Genomic DNA, 17,403 nt, shown 5'->3' with positions numbered 1-17,403 from the left:
ATTAAAAGTTAATATTTAATTTTAAAAATATAAAATTTTTTAATATTTAAAATTTATTATAAAAAATAAAATAAATACAAAATAAATATTAAATAATAAACACAACAGAATTCAGTTCACTTTAATAAAACTTCAACGTTTTAGTAATTGATAGATTTGTGTTATTGTACACATTATTTTACAAATATTTTTATATATTTTTTCTTCTCTTATATAATAAATATAAAAATTAAATATGTACTTTTATTCCCAGAAAAAAGGAAAAATGTACCCACTAAAATATACCGAAAATTAAGACAGTGCAAATAATGCCAAATATATAGTTTCTTGTTTTAAAATATACAGACTACTAATTATTTTTATATTGCTAACTTGGTATATCAAAAATTTTTCACAGGTTTATATTTCAGTAAAAAACATCTTGGCTTCTCTTCATAATCATTTATAATTATTAGATTGTTTGCTAAATAATTTAAGATGTATTTTTAATTATGAAAAATATATTTTTTGAATGTTCGTTGTTCTTTTAAGCTTACATTTATTAGCTTGAAAAAATAAGAGGTAAATTTATTTATTTTTTAATCACAAGAATATTTTTATAAAAGCAATCTAAATACTTTTAAAATTAACTCCTTTTTTTTATCTTTTTTCCCTCACTACAATAAAACATTGTTCTTGTGGTGCCTAAAAGTCCCTATCTAAACAGGTTCATACATCGTACATGTAAATGTCATTCTAGTGGCAAACCGAATCCTAGAAGGAATATATTTACTTTATAGATGTATAAATTAGCTTAAATTGAATTTTCGTAGGAACTTATGCAGGTATATTGACTATTGAAGTAAAAATATTTGTATCGTGTCTCAAATTAGTTCTTTAAAATTTCAAGGAATTAACCCAATATTGATACTCCCAAATGTTTTGATTTGTGACTAGTGTTAAGTTGGCAGAGCGACAATAATAACTGGAAAGTTGCTTAGAATGATGTCATGGGAAGGAAAAAGGAGTCATAATCGAGGAATTTGTGTGAGAATGATAACTTTTTTACAGAAAGAAATATAATAATTTAACTCATTATATAAATGTAATACGGCATTATTTGTTTGTCTAATTTACACAACCCCAAAATATATATCTCTGTTTGTTTTATGTATTTACTCCTTAAAATCGTAGTTGTGAAATTGCAATGAATAGATCCCATGCACATGCAATTCACTTTCAAATTAATGTTAAAAAAATATTAAATGATCAGTATTTTCTATATAAAATTTTTATATTAAAATTAATCAAGTAGGGAATATTTTTTGATATATAGTAATAAAAATTTTAAATATATTTGTTTCAACTAACAAAAATGAAAAGGATAAAATTGTCCGAATATTGATCTAAAAATGTTGCGGTTCATAAACTTTTTCCATAAACTAAATCTAAAGTTCAAAAGATGATTTGATTTTCATTAATTTTACAATTGTATTTAAAACAAATATTTTAACTTAATTATATAAGGAATTTTGTGAAATGAAGATAATGCGAAGAGAGATGAGTAACCGCCAACCTTATCCAGCAGCTAGATGCACATATGATATTGAGATTACAGAGAATAACTAATAATAATTAATTAATAAACAACGCATGTGACAACATCTGCGGCTGCTTCGAAAGTATCGATTTCTATATTAAAGTATTTCACTGTTATGCTTATGGGATCATGTGAACCATAACGCATGAAGATTTTGTCATTTTAATTTGACAAGACTTTCTACGAAGCCAACTATATCATATAATTAATTAATTAATTAATTATATTAGGCTAAAGTTCTGTCTGGGGACATAATAATTAAATAACTCATCTAAAGATCGATTTAGTGGCCACGTGCTTGATGATTCCTAAGTGAAAATGTTTGATAAAGTGGTTCGGATTATTATTGTGAGAGCCATCTATTGCGCATTCCCTAATGTTTGGGGGATTATATGTGACTCTTCAAATGTCAATGTGCAATCAATAATTTTGATTGGTGATTACAATTAAGTTTAGATAAAATCTTGCTTAGAGTTATTCTGTCAAAGGCCACTTTAAAAAATTATGCTAGATTTTCTTATGAAAGAACTCTTTAATGTCAAGCTTATCCACATATGTATGAGGTGTAAATTTTGAACAATATATATATACAAGGTTAATTAGGTTATGTGGCCAACTATGCATTACCATTTATATTAATTATTATGGATATAAGTATAACCAAACTGGATTGTTACTGTTCAGATTCTGGAATAATAGAGAAATATTTTATTTTATAAGATGCGATTTAAATTACTTTCATTACTTTTTTTTTGTTTTTGCACTCTCGACAACTGAGGAGGAATCAAGTGAGAAAAAATAAGACGAGAAGACATCACATTCAACTCAAAACTTTAAGATGTCAAGTTAATGGGTTTCTCATCTTATAAACTTCTCACTCTTCCTTGCTTTCTTTAATGTGGAACTAACTTCAACACTCCTCACACTTGCAACACTAACATTTATATCCTTTGTAATAAACATAATTTTGATACTAGTATTTTGTTTAACAATCAAATATGTGTTCTTTTTATTTTATTAATTTAAATATATAATTAATTAGTAGCAATCATATTTTTATAGATATTAAGAATGTTTGGTATATGAATAGTGCTTTTTTTTATCTAATACTTAAAAAGATATTAAAGGGAAAATAATGAATGTGGTCATTTCACAAAAAAATGGCGAAAAACCTTTCTTTTCGTTTATAGACAATTTTTTTTTTCTAAATTATACGAACCACATTTTATTATGAGGACACATTCGGTCAAAAACATCATAATCAAAAGAAGAAGAAAACGATCGCTTTTTCTTTCTTTCTTCGGTTTTGGTCAGAAAAAGGTCGCTGGTACTTTTTTGCTTTTGGTCAGTAGGTCGCTGGTGATTATAAAAGGTATCAAAAACCAAAGCAACTACAAAATAAAAAAAACTTACAGCTTACAGTGTGGGCTGTGATATTCGTCATGGAGGGTGGCCCATTTAGCCTTTCAGCCCTCGCAGTTGGCCCAACTAAAGGTTTTGTAAGGTTTATTTTCAGTGTCTCAACATGACCCAAAAAAATTTTTTCAGTGTTTCAACGAAAACACAAAAGCAACCAAATTACTAAATTATGGCATACTTTAAATCCACCGACACCAAACAAAAACAAAATCCACTGACACCCATGTCAAAAAAAACTATTTACATATTGAGATATTGAGATATGAAGAAAAAAAAAAAGAGATTATTTACCCATTTTGGTCCCCAAAAATTTTGAACCAAACAATATAGTCTCTAATTAAAATTAATTATTCGATTGGTCTCTAACAATTAACTCCGTCAGTTACTTAAGTCTTTTGTTCCATTAACTCTAACGGAGGACAAAATGGTCCCTAACAATTCTAATAGGGACAAAATGATCCCTGACTCTCTTTGTTTGGAAACGACACCGTTCTCTCCTAATTTCCATAATATCTCGTATAACCCTAACATTTATAATCTTCTTTTTCACCTTCACAGTCTTTTTCTCCATCTTCTCCTTCCTCCTCTTCAGCTCCAAAATGAAGCCATGGTGTAACTGTCACGCGTGTTGTATCTATCTCAATATGTCATGGACCACACACTTTTCAAATTTCTGTGACTGATACACCCACCTCCTCCGTATTTCACCCACTAGAAGCATCCACCTCCACGTCCTAAATAGCAGCATCACCTCCAACTCCGACAACGTCCACCACATCCTCAATATCAAGTTCTATAACTACCCTAAGGGCACGCTTTTCTCCACTCTCCGACAAGCAATATAGATTGTTAGATATTAGGACATCATGAGAAGATTCTCCTTCAACATCATATGAAAATTCTCATTTGAAATAGACCTTAAGTGCTTCATTCCTTCTATCCCGAAGTCCAAGCTAGCAAACAGTTTCGACCTTACATTCAAGCTATCAGTACAACGAGAAATGTCACCGTCATCGCTCATATGAAAACTAAAGTGATTATGGAATATTGGTTCGGAGAAGAAGATGAAGGAAACGATCAGAGTGGTGGACAATGCGGCCATGGAGATGATAGGACAGAGGAGGAGGGAGATGGCGACAATAACGACAACAAGTCTTAACAAATTGGACTTGCTGTCTAGATTCATGGGATCCTTCGAAGACGACAAGTACTTGAGAGATATAGTCAATAGTTTCTTGAGTATGAATTGGTTGAAAACAAATTGAGAATTTTTCTTCTTGTGAATATTGAAGTTGCCGAGTGTGCACATGTAGCTTGAAGTTGCAGTGTTAGACTGTTAAGGTTATGCGAGATACAATAGAAATTGGAGGAGAACAGTGTTGTTTCTGAACAGAGGGGGTTAGGGGCCATTTTGTCCCCTGTTAGAGTTGTCAGTGACTATTTTATCTTTCGTTAAAATTGACAGAACAAAAGACCTAAATGACTAACAAAATTGATTGTTAACAATCAATTAAATAATTAATTTTAGTTGAGAGCTAAAGTGTCTGATTCAAAAAATTTTAAAGACTAAAATAGATAAATAATACTTAAAAAAAAAACCTATTTTTAACCAATTATTTTTTATTTATTAAAACATTTGGCACTGCTGCACTGCAAGACTTGTAGTAGTGGCATAAATATATGCCTTGTTAGAAGGTGCATTTGGGTTGATATACAAACTTAGGAAAAATATGAATTATTGAATGAAAAAAAAAATTAAATAAATTACGAATACATATATAAACTTAGAATTGTTGGCTACTAATTTTTTTTTTACGGTATCTTTCAATTTGATAGATAAAAGGTTAATTTATTGTGGTACTGAACTCTATTTAAGAGTTTGTCGTTGACGAATGGATTGCTGCATGCATATATAAGAAAGAATTCAAACTCCTAACACTTACTTAAGCAGACTAGTGAGCTAATCACTAGACCAACCTAACTTGATTTGTTGACTACTAATTTTTAACCCTATCAAAGTTTATCTTTTAGTGAGTAGAAGTCTGATCATAAAATTTACAGTGGAACCTCGACACGATATTTAAATAATCTAATATTGTATTGGAAAGGAATATTGAGATTAAGAGAACGAGAATAAGAGATAAAAACGGAGAAATAGAGATTAAATTAAGTTTTTATATTGTGTTTGAGGTATTAAATAGATTAAATTTTGTGTCTCAGAATTAAAATTTTAGTTTGAGTCTCTAGTCATCAAATATAATACCTAATTCCAATTTTCAGTTTCAGTATCAATTCCACAAAATAACCGCAATCTAAATAACTATCATTTTTAACCTTCGTGTTTTTTTAAGGATAAAATATATTTTTTGTCTTTCAAGTTTATTAAAAGTTTTAATTTTGTTTAAGAAATTTTCAATTTGTATTAAATATACTCCTAACAGTTAAATTTTTTAAAAAAATTAAGAAGAATTCAACAATAATACATGATAACTATGTTTGATTTGTTTGTGTTGAATATTATTTTTATGAAATTATTACTGAATTAGTTATATTTTTGTTTCAAAATTAGCCGTTAGAATAAATTTGATGCAAATAAAAAATTTCTAAGATAAAATTAAAATATCTAAAATTTTTGACAAATTTTAAAAATAAAAAATATATTTTTGTTTGTAGTAAAAAACTAATTCCTCAAATATTATAAAAACATAAAGTAAACTGCTCTTTTAAGTAAATAAGTTTTATTTTTATCCTCCGAAAAAAAAATTGAACCCAAGAGAAATAATTAAAAGACATATATACCTTTTTTCNNNNTGTTTTTTTTTTTTTTAATTCGGACTGTCCCTACAAATTTTCAAAAATAATCACGGGCCAGGTAATGAACATGTGAAATGGATCATTTAGAAATGTGCATACAAAAATTTATTTGCTAACATTAAAATCTTAAATGAAATTCTGATTCATACCAGATTAATTTTAATTTGTCTGATTAAAAAATATCGTAAAAAATAAAAAAAATCTTCTAAAAGAATTAGTCAGTATATATTAACTTAATTTTGTATTTAAAATTTATTATCTATTATATATTAGTAATTTTATTACTAAAATAAGTTACATGTCACTTTTTTATTGTAATTAAAATTAAAATTTTTCCTCTAAAATTAAAGAATTTTCTCTTCCTTTCTCTATCTTTCTCATTTCTTTATATATCCTATCTCTCTTATATATCATTATCAATGACTAATTATAAATTTGATAATTAAAATAATGTACAACATAATATTTTTAATTGCAATTAAATTAAAATTAAAATATAGTTATATTATATTACTAATTTAACAATTAAAATGTGTCACATGACTTTTTCTTATTAAATTTGAAATGAAATATTTTTTCAAAAATTAATAAACTCCGTTTCTCTTTTTTTTTATATATCTTTCTCCCCTTTTCTATTTTTCTATACCCTTCCCGCTCTAAATAAAACTTATAATTTATATTTTTTATTATTAATTTAAGAAACCAAAATATATCATAAGATATTCTTTTATTTCATTTAAAATAAATTTTTTTCTTGCAAAATTAACAATTTCTCTCTCTATTTTTTCTTTATTTTTTTTCTCATATTCTCTATCTCTCTATCTTTCTGTTCTACAAAAAATAAATTAATAAAATAATATAATTCAAATAAATTCATAAAATTATAAAAAATATATTAAATTTATAATTAAATATAATTAAAAAATATCATACAATATTATTCACATAAAAAATATATTATTATTTTATATATATTACCTACTTAATTAAATGTAAAAATATACACATTAAATTCTTTTAAGTTTTAGATAATGAATGTTAAAATTAATTGTTAGTAAGAAATTAAACTCTTTCACATGAAAATAATACCTAAAAAATTTATTGTTTAATTTTTTATCTACGGAGATCATGATCTTTTTACTCGATAGAAATTTTTGTCTCCTATATATAATTTTTTTGTAAATGTAATTTAATTTTATAAAATTTTTGTATTATAATTTATAATATCAAAATAAAACTGATGTAATTTTAAAAAATTTATATTTTTATAATATTATTACAGTTAAAAATACTAGTTAAAATAATATATGCCTTGGCCATGGACAATATAAGATAACTTCCTGGAAATTTCTTAATACGTTTGGAACCTCATCTGTACATTATTAGATTAATTCACTTCACCTACCTTTGTCTGACTTCAATTTTACTATTAACTTATTTTAAAGTTACTATATATATTCCTTGTCTTCATTATAAAGGCTTATGGGCAAGAAGAGTACTTGAATTGTGCATTGCGTTTTAGCTGAATCTAAGGATCAACAAAACAAAACAAACAGAGATTACGCTAACTTTATTTCATGCCCTAACCATAAGCAATTAAGCATATAATTATATTTGGGTGGTTATATATAATATATTATTGTATTTCGTGAACACTAAGCAACCCTACTTTAGGCTTATTATTCTACATATAAACTACCAGTATACTATATCATGAGCGGAAATTTTGAGATCTGAAGAAGTGTCATTTTCTTGGGACATGACCAGAACTCGCACATTATCATCATTATTGGTAAACCCCATGATATAGATTTTCTCTTGGCCAAATTAAATTAACATGTCTTAGTCCTCATTCTTTAATGCAAACAAGAAGATTTGAGATTTGAGAGGTATCTACAAACCTAAAGCTATAAAAAAAATGAGTGATCCAACTATGATATAATTCTAACTTTTCGGTGAGATAATTAAATCTCTGCCATAAATATGACAATCCATCACAACAACAAGATTATTATTGTATGAGAAAGTATAGGTAAACAATATAAATGTTAAATAACGTGAACAATAATTTAAAAAAAAATTAAATTAATTATTAAAATCAAATTTTTAATTTATTAAAATAATTAATTTTTAAATTTAAATAATTAGGATTAGGCAATATAATCTCTTTTTTTACATCACGTTTTCATTCTATCTCAACTCTCCCCTCTCTCTTTCAATTCAAATTTTCTCCTTTTACCAAGCTGCGACGAAAATGGCGCCGTAGCTTCAATGGGATCAACCTCAGCACCATTATCAATCAAGACCTCAACGCTCTCCACCTTCCCTTTCAACGCAGCCTAATGCAAGGCCATCCACCCGTTTTGGTCCCTTCTATTAACGTCCACTCTCCCAACCATCAAACAGCTTACCATCCTGTGCACGTTTCCTGCCTTTGCCACCCGAAGCAGCACGTCCCCCCAATGCAACAAATTCCTTAATTCCACGTGTCCATTTTTCATTGCTATCGCAAATGCTGTTTTTTCCACTCTATCCACTGCGCGCTTCACGTCGCACTCACATTCCGTTAACAAACTCGCCAAGGCTCCCAACTGCCCCTCCGACGGCGCACAATGCAACGACGTTCCACCTTTTATTTCCACCTTGTTGTGGTCAACTCATAATATGCTGGATGGTCATTTTAGTAGGTATGCAAATGGTTATTTTAATTCTTATGTGGATGGTTATTTGATTAAAATGGATTTAGTTAGATACAATTAAAATATGTTAGATGTTTGATTAAAGTGGATGGTTACCCTTAAATGTTGATGAGAGTTCTTGTTGACGAACCAGCAGCGGTGAGGAGGATTCCAACTGCGACGATGGGAGTTAGTTGGCGACCAAGTGGCGGTGTGAAGATCCTAGAAGGCGACCATGATGTCTAGTAAGGGAGAGAGTGACGCTGACAAAAGGGATTGGTTGGTGAGGTAGTGACGGCAGAAGATTTGATAGAGAAGCTGGTACTTTAGTAAATTAGAGTGTAATAGATGGTTAAAATTTTTGAATTATTGAATGAGATTTTTTTTGTTGAATAATTTGGGTGGGATGTTTTTTTTAACTTTATTGGACCAAATTTTTATTTCGTTGTTTATGTTGTTTAAATTTTTTATTGTCTACCTAGCAAAATTGTGAATGTATATAATTTCTTTAATTAATTAGTGGATTTCATTCATCAAAGTATCATATTTTAAAAGCATTTAGTCCATTAAATCGAATAATACTACATGAGGGTATATAGCAAACATGGGAATCTTGTAATCTCAAAAAAAGGACACAACAAAAGGAAACAAAGGATGGGAATATAAGGAGGGATGCATAGGATTCCCAAATTCACTTTTCTTTTCTTTTTATTTTTTGGTTTGCAAGTGCATATGCTAAGTAGAAAAGATAGGGAGAGAGCAAGTGAGAAAGTGAGTGAAGTGAAAATCCAAAGCACTTTGGAAATGGTGGCTCCAATATATCCAAAAGTAATAGCATGGTTCCCACAATGCTATATAGGAATTCCAAGTAGAAGTAGACCGACACCAACATCTACTATACATAAAGCTAGAAAATTTAGATAAAGAGATATAATTACAGTTTATTACTGATTACATATATATGCTTCAAATTTTGTTCCACACGTGGGACCTTTACTTCCCCTCCTTTTTTTTTCTTCCATATGTAATGTGATCATCAATCAAAGTTTTTCTTTTGAAAAAAAAAAAGACCTCTCCTTGGCTTAAAAATAGAATTAAAGAAAGGCAAGGACTTAGGAGGGATAATGTTATATGTTAGTGGCAAGTTCTATTTGGCGCAGAGAAATGTATGCTTAACAACATAAGTTTTATTATTAGTATGCGCAAATTTTAATTAGTATGCATCTCTCAAATTTGATGAGTGTTTGTTTTGGTTGCTGAGAAATTATCAAACATTATAAGTAGGGTAAAAAGACACTCTTTTTTTGGGCTTTTTTTTGGTAGGTCCTAAAATTCATTTTAACCAAAAGGGCATGATAAAGAGCCTAAACAAATGTTGATAACAGTTTTTAAGAATAAAATTTTAGGTTGGAGAATTAAGTTGAGTTGGTCTAGTGGTTAGCTCACTAGTCCGCTTAAGCAAGTGTCGGGGGTTCGAATCCCGCTTTGTGCATGCAGCAACCCATTGACCAGCGACAAACCCTTAAATGGAACTCAGTACCGCAACGGATTAGTCCTTGACCTGTCGGGTTGGGGGATACCGTGGGAAACCAAACAAAAAAATTTTAGGTTAGAGATTTGTACCAAGAATAATAGTAATAATAATAAAAAGAAAATTAAAACAATGATATTGTCCTTGTGAAGACAAGGCACAGACTAGAAGACAATGCAAGTTAATCTTGTCCAAAATTCATAAGGCAAGTTGCTTACACAAAACATACAAAATTATTAAGAGTCCTAATTCATTCATTTAATTATTTTTTACTTTTAAATAAAAAACTTTTTATTCTTTTTATCTTTTTTATGTTCTTAGAAAATAACACCTGATTAGAAGACTAAAAAATGAGGTATGAGATTTTAACTTCTTTTCTCGAGCTTTTTTCTTTCCATCCTAAAATATAGTAAACTCAAAATTGTTGGTCCTAACTTTATATTTGTTGTGCTCTGTTTCCCTTGCTTATGGTTTTTGTTTTATTCACTGCAAAACAAATGAGCTGAATTATTACTAATTAACTATTTGCTCATTGTGTGAACTATGATGAGGCGTTACTATCAAATTATAAAAACTTTATGGTTCCATTTGTAAAAGTTTAATTTGGGACCTGTACTGTGGTATATCAAGGCCTAGGAAAAGAAAATTATTTTTTTTAGGTATTCATCAGTTCGACAGGTTAAAAATTAATTTATCATAAATTAAAATTTCATTTAAAGACTTATTGCTGGATAATGAATTGTTGTATGTATAAAATAAGATTTAAACTTCCAATACTTTATTTAAATGAATTAGTGAACTAACTATTAGACGTTGGTTATGGAAAAGAAAACTTTATCAAACACTATTTGAACTATATTTCAATTATATTCTGCATGCTTTTCTGTTGTTATCTATCATATGATTCACCTTTAGATTTCTGCTGCCACACTAAGTAATCCGAAGGTGGGAAAAAATTGTACGTGATGACTGATGAGTGTAACATTTTATTTTATCATGATTAATTTAGGATTTCAATTCCTATCCAATAATAAATAAAAGCAAATAAATACAACCCATTTTAATTTTTTAATAAATATAAAACAAATATTGAAAAATTAAATTTTTTATATTTATTTTAATAAAAAAAATTTTAATTTATAATCTTAACCTGGGTAATAAGGACACAATATAGGTAACGAGCCATATAAATTATTAACCAAATTGAATTCCTAGCTACTATATATAATGATCTCTTGCTACATACGAGGACATAAATAGGTAAAATGATGAGCTAGAAGAAATTAAAAGCAAAGGAAGCATACGGTATAACGGTAGGTTCTGGTAATAAAGAAAGAGACCCATATGCATATATGGGTGCTATCATAAGCTCATTGAATTTATTTTTAGGCTAATGATTCTCGTTCCCCTTTTGTTGAGTTTTGGATTGAAGGTCCCCACGTTTTTCAGTTTTTGTCTTTTTCTTTTTTTCTTTCCCAATTTTATGTTAATTAAATTATGAGTAATTATTAAGAATTTTATTTTATTTTTTAATTAAAATTTTAATATTTAAATGAATAAAATTTAAATATATATCATTTTCGAAAATATAAAAAAATTAAAACTTTTTATTTAAAATTTAAAAGATGAATAAGAATTTTCATTTTGGATAAATATAGATTTACATATCATATATGCATGAGGCACGTGAACTGAATTGCTGGAATTAGCTTAATATATAATTAGGTTGATATGATGGAGGTTTACAAAATGAGAGTACATAAATTAGTAATAAAAATATTATTTATATACTAAAATTAAATATCATATATTTGTATATAAATATATGATTTAATTTATTTTTAATATATATTTTATATTGGTACTTATTGTAACGAAGATGTTATGGATAAAAATAGATGTGTATTAACGAGCAATTCAATTTTTTATATTGAAAAGAACAAGTCTTTATGTTGAAGGAAATTAATGAGGTTTGAAAAAGTAAATTTTGTTTGCCTATAAAAAAATATGTACGGGACAAATAAAATATACACAAACAAGCAATAACAAAATAGTTTTCTCTCTCTTTATACTTTCAAAATATCCTCTCTCTATATACTTTACTAAATATAATATATATATATATATGAATTATTTTTATTTTATTGAAATAGTAATTATAGTGAATATTACTACTAGAATTATCTAATTATACTTCTATATTTTATATTTATTATCTCTTCTTTATTTATTTATTTAGTTATTTTACAACACGTTATCGGCATGAGAATCTAATCAAATTTTTAGGAAGACTCAGGTAACAAATTTTTATTATGTCAAAGCTCTCTCATCTTAAGTTTAATGTTCTTGATATATCTGAAAATAATTATCTATCATGGATATTAGATGCTGAAATCCATCTTGATTCAATGGATCTTGGAGATACCATTAAGGCTGAAAATAATACATCCTAGAAGGATAAAGTCAAAGTCATGATTTTTTTCGTCGTCATCTTGACGAAGGATTGAAAAATGAATATCTCATATTAAAAGATCTTACAGATCTTTGGAAAGACCTTGAAGAAAGGTACAATCATAAAAAAACAGTGATATTTCCTCAAACCCGATATGAATGGACGCACTTGCGTCTACAAGATTTTAAATCCATAAATGAATATAATTCTGCAATGTTTTGAATCACCTCACGAATGAAATTATGTGGGAAAAAGATAACTGATCATGATATGTTGGAGAAAACTTTCTCAACCTTCCATGCTTCGAATGTGCTCCTGCAGCAGCAATATCGAGAAAAAGAATTTAAAAAATATTTTTAGTTAATTTCTTGCCTTCTTGTTACTGAACGCAACAATGAGTTGCTTTTGAAAAATCACGAAATGTGCCCAATTGGCGTCACCTCATTTCCTGAAGTAAATGCAGCAAATTACCCAGAAGAGATAAATGGCAAGGTTTTAATAACAAGAAAATTATGGAAGGAAAAGAAATTATATTCAAAAGAGAAGATCTCACCAGAAGTGGAATAAAGAAAGAAATATTGGGTAAAATAAATCAACAGAGGATAAGTATTTCCGTTGTGGTGGAAAAGGCCATTGGTCACGTACCTGTCGTACCCCAAGGTACCTAGTCGATCTTTACCAAGCATATTTGAAAAAGGATGACAAAGGAAAGGAAACAAATTTTGTTTCAAATGATGTTGAAAATTTCACTACTCATTGTGATGTATTTGATTTCTTTGAGGACCTTGAAAGAAATATTGGTCATTTGATCAACGATGGAATAGTTTAATATGTGGGATTGTTAAGTATCCATGTAAATAAATAATGTAAAGAACTTATTGTTAAATTTTTATTTTCTATGTATTTAAATTTCAAATATGATGTATATAAATAATGAAATATTAATGATTATATTTTGAAATCATTAAATGTGTCAAGTTTTAAAATAAAATTTTAGTATATGACATTATTTTTATGTATAGCGTTTCTTAGAAAAATAATTCCGATCAAGTATTTAATTTAACTGTGCATACTACTTATTTTATTATTATAATTTGTCTTTGAAGAAAATGACAAGGATATGTAACGAAGATGTATGCCTTGCGGATAGTGCAAGTTCGCACACTATTCTCAAAAGTGATATATATTTTACCTATCTTGTGCCAAAAGAAGAATATGTTAATACTATTATTGACTCAGACAATGTGATTGAAGGCTCCGGAAGAGTTATAATTTTGTTTTCTGGAGGAACAAAATTCATAATAAATAATGCACTATTATCTACCAAGTCTTTAAGAAACTTGTTGAGCTTTAAAGATATTTGCCGAAATGGATATCATGTTGAGACAATGAATGAGGAAAATCATGAGTATTTATGTATCACAACTCATGATTCAAATAAGAAAGTTATATTAGAAAAATTATCCTCACTTTCATCCGGGTTATATTATATCAAGATTAGTGCAATTGAATCACATGCCACTATAAACCAGAAGTTTACTAGTCCAAATAAATTCATAACTTGGCACGACCGATTGGGTCATCCGAGAACAACCATGATGCAAAAAATTATTAAAAACTCCCATGGACATTCACTAAAGAACCAGAAGATTCTTAAATTTAGTAAGTTTTGTTGTGCTGCATGTTCTCAAGGGACGTTAATTTTAAGGCCATCACCAATAAAGATTGGATTTGAGTCCCTTGAATTCCTAGAAAGGATTCAAAGTGATATATGTGGACCTATCCATCCACCATATGGATCTTTTAGATATTTTATGGTCCTGATAAACGCATCTTCGAGATGGTCACATGTGTGCTTATTGTCTTCTCGCAACCTGGCGTTTGCGAAATTACTGGCTCAAATTATTCGATTAAAAGCATAATTTCCAGAAAATCCAATCAAAACAATTCATCTTGATAATGCTGGTGAATTTACTTCCCAAGCTTTTGATGCTTATTGTATAGCTAATGGAATAAGTGTTGAACATCCAGTAGCTTATGTTTACACACAAAATGGATTGGCAGAATCACTTATTAAATGCCTCCAATTGATTGCTAGACCCTTACTTATGAGAAAAAATCTTCCAACCTCGGTTTGGGGGCATGCTATTTTACATGCCGCAGCACTTACTCGTTTGAGGCCAACAAGTTTCCATCAGTTATCTCCTATGCAATTAGCTTTTGGCCAACAGTCAAATGTTTCCCATTTAAGAATATTTGGGTGTGCGATATATGTTCCCATTGCACCACCTAATCGCACCAAAATGGGACCTCAAAGAAAATTGGGGATATATGTTGGATATGATTCTTCCTCTATAGTGAGGTATCTTGAGATACAAACTGGAGATATATTTAAAGCCCGGTTTGCAGATTGTCATTTTGATGAATCAAAATTTTTAATATTAGGGGGAGAGAATAAGCTTCCTGAAAAGGAACTTAATTGGAATGCATCATCGTTGATGCATTTAGATCCTCGATCAGGGAAATGTGAACTAGAAGTTCAAAAGATTATACATTTGCAAAGAATAGCAAATGAATTGCCTAATGTATTTTCCGATACAAATGGGATAACCAAATCTTATATACCAGCGAAAAATGCCCTAATTCGAATTGATGTCCCGGTTGGACAAATTGCCACCGAAGCAAATACACGCCAGAAGCGTGGCAGACCTGTCAGTTCCAAAGACAAAAATCCTCGAAAGAGAAAAGAGGTAAATACTATTCCTATTGAAAAAGACATAGTAGAGACACCTGCAGTTGTCCAAAATTCTGATACAGTTTTAATGCCAGAAGATGTTCAGGTACCTGAAAATTGTGAAAATGACGAGATCTCAATAAATTATGTCTTCACAGAAGAAAAATGGGACCAAAATAAGACAATTGTCAATGAAATATTTGCATATAATGTGGCATTAAATATCATGCATGAAAGTAAGGATCTTGAGCCAAGATCAGTCGAAAAATGTCGACAAAGGAATGATTGGCCAAAATGGGAAGAAGCCATGAAGGCTGAATTAGACTCACTTGCAAAATGTGAAGTCTTTGGACCTGTAGTCCGTACACTAGAAGATATAAAACCTGTTGGATACCGATGGGTATTTGTGAGAAAACGAAATGAGAAAAATGAAGTTGTGTGCTACAAAGCCCGACTCATGGCACAAGGGTTTTCACAAAGGTCCGGTATAGATTATGAAGAAACGTATTCCCCTATAGTGGATGCGATAACATTGCGTTATTTGGTCAGTTTATCTGCATATGCATTTAATGGATGTGGTAACAGCTTACTTATACGACTCACTAGATCGTGATATTTATATGAAAGTTATTGAAGGACTAAAGATATCTAAACCATCCAATGAATATTCACAAGGGTTATACTCAGTAAAATTGCAAAGATCTTTATATGGTCTAAAGCAATCTAGACGAATGTGGTATAATCGTCTTACTGAGTATCTGGCCAAAAACGGATTCAAGAATGATGATATCTGCCCCTGTGTTTTCATAAAGAAAACTGCATTTGGATTCATTATAATTGCTGTGTACGTTGATGATTTAAATATAATTGGAACTCCTGAAGAGATTCCAATAATTATAAAAACTCTAAAAGAAGAGTTTGAAACGAAAGATCTTGGAAGGACTAAATTTTGTCTCGACTTGCAAATCGAACATATAAAAGATTTTATATGGATAAGTCACATTCTTTGAGTACCCCAATGATCGTAAGATATCTTTGGATGTGGAAAAGGATCAATTCCGTCCTAAGGAAGAAAATGAAGATATCCTTGGTCCTGAAGTACCATATCTTAGTGTCATTGGAGTACTAATGTATCTTGCTAATAATACAAGACCCGATATATCATTTGCTGTGAATTTACTAGCAAGATATAGTTCCTCTCCAACCTGAAGACATTGGAATGGAATCAAACAAATCTTTCGATATCTTCATGGGACAGTTGATATGGGATTGTTTTATCCTTATGGATCTAAGTCACAATTAGTTGGCTATGTAGATGCTGGATACTTGTCTGATCCACGCAAAAGGAGATCTCAAATAGGATACCTGTTTACATATGGTGGAACAGCTATATCATGGAGGTCCACAAAATAGACGATTGCTGCAACATCCTCTAATCATGCCGAAATACTAGCATTCATGAAGCAAGTCGCGAGTGTTTTTGGCTCAAGAGTTTGATCCAATATATTCTATCATCATGTGGACTGATTGATCATAAGATAGCTCCAACCGTCCTGTTTGAAGATAATACAGCATGCATTGCTCAACTTAAAGGTGGATACATCAAAGGTGATAGAACAAAGTATATTTCTCCCAAATTCTTCTTCACTCATGATTTTCAAAATCAAGGGACAATTGATGTCCAACAGATCCGCTCAAGTGACAATCTGGCAGATTTATTTACAAAGTCACTCTCAAAATCCTCCTTTAAAAGATTGGTACATGAGATTGGGATGCGCCGATTTCGAGACATTAAATGATGTCGACAAGAGGGGGAGACTGTACTCTTTTTTTCTTGGTCAGGTTTTTTTCTCATTGGATTTTTCTTGACAAGGTTTTTAATGAGGCAGTCCCCATCACAATGGATTTTGTACTCTTTTTTTCTTCACTAAAATTTTTTTCCACTGGGTTTTTCTTTAGTAAAGTTTTAACGAGGCATAATTCTAAATGGACATCTAAGGAGGAGTGTTGTGACGAGGATGCTATAGATAAGAATAGATGTCTATTAACGAGCAATTCAATTTTCCTATGTTAGGAGGAACAAGTCTTTATGTTGAAGGAAATTAATGAGATTTAAAAAAATAAATTTTGTTTGCCTATAAAAACATGTACCAAATAGAATATACACAAGCAAGCAATAACAAAATAGTTTTCTCT

The sequence above is a fragment of the Arachis duranensis genome, chromosome 3 (assembly GCF_000817695.3).
Source record: "Arachis duranensis cultivar V14167 chromosome 3, aradu.V14167.gnm2.J7QH, whole genome shotgun sequence".
Classification (NCBI taxonomy): Eukaryota; Viridiplantae; Streptophyta; class Magnoliopsida; order Fabales; family Fabaceae; genus Arachis; species Arachis duranensis.
The sequence above is the reverse complement of the archived record's forward strand: the minus strand, read 5'-3'. Positions refer to the sequence as shown.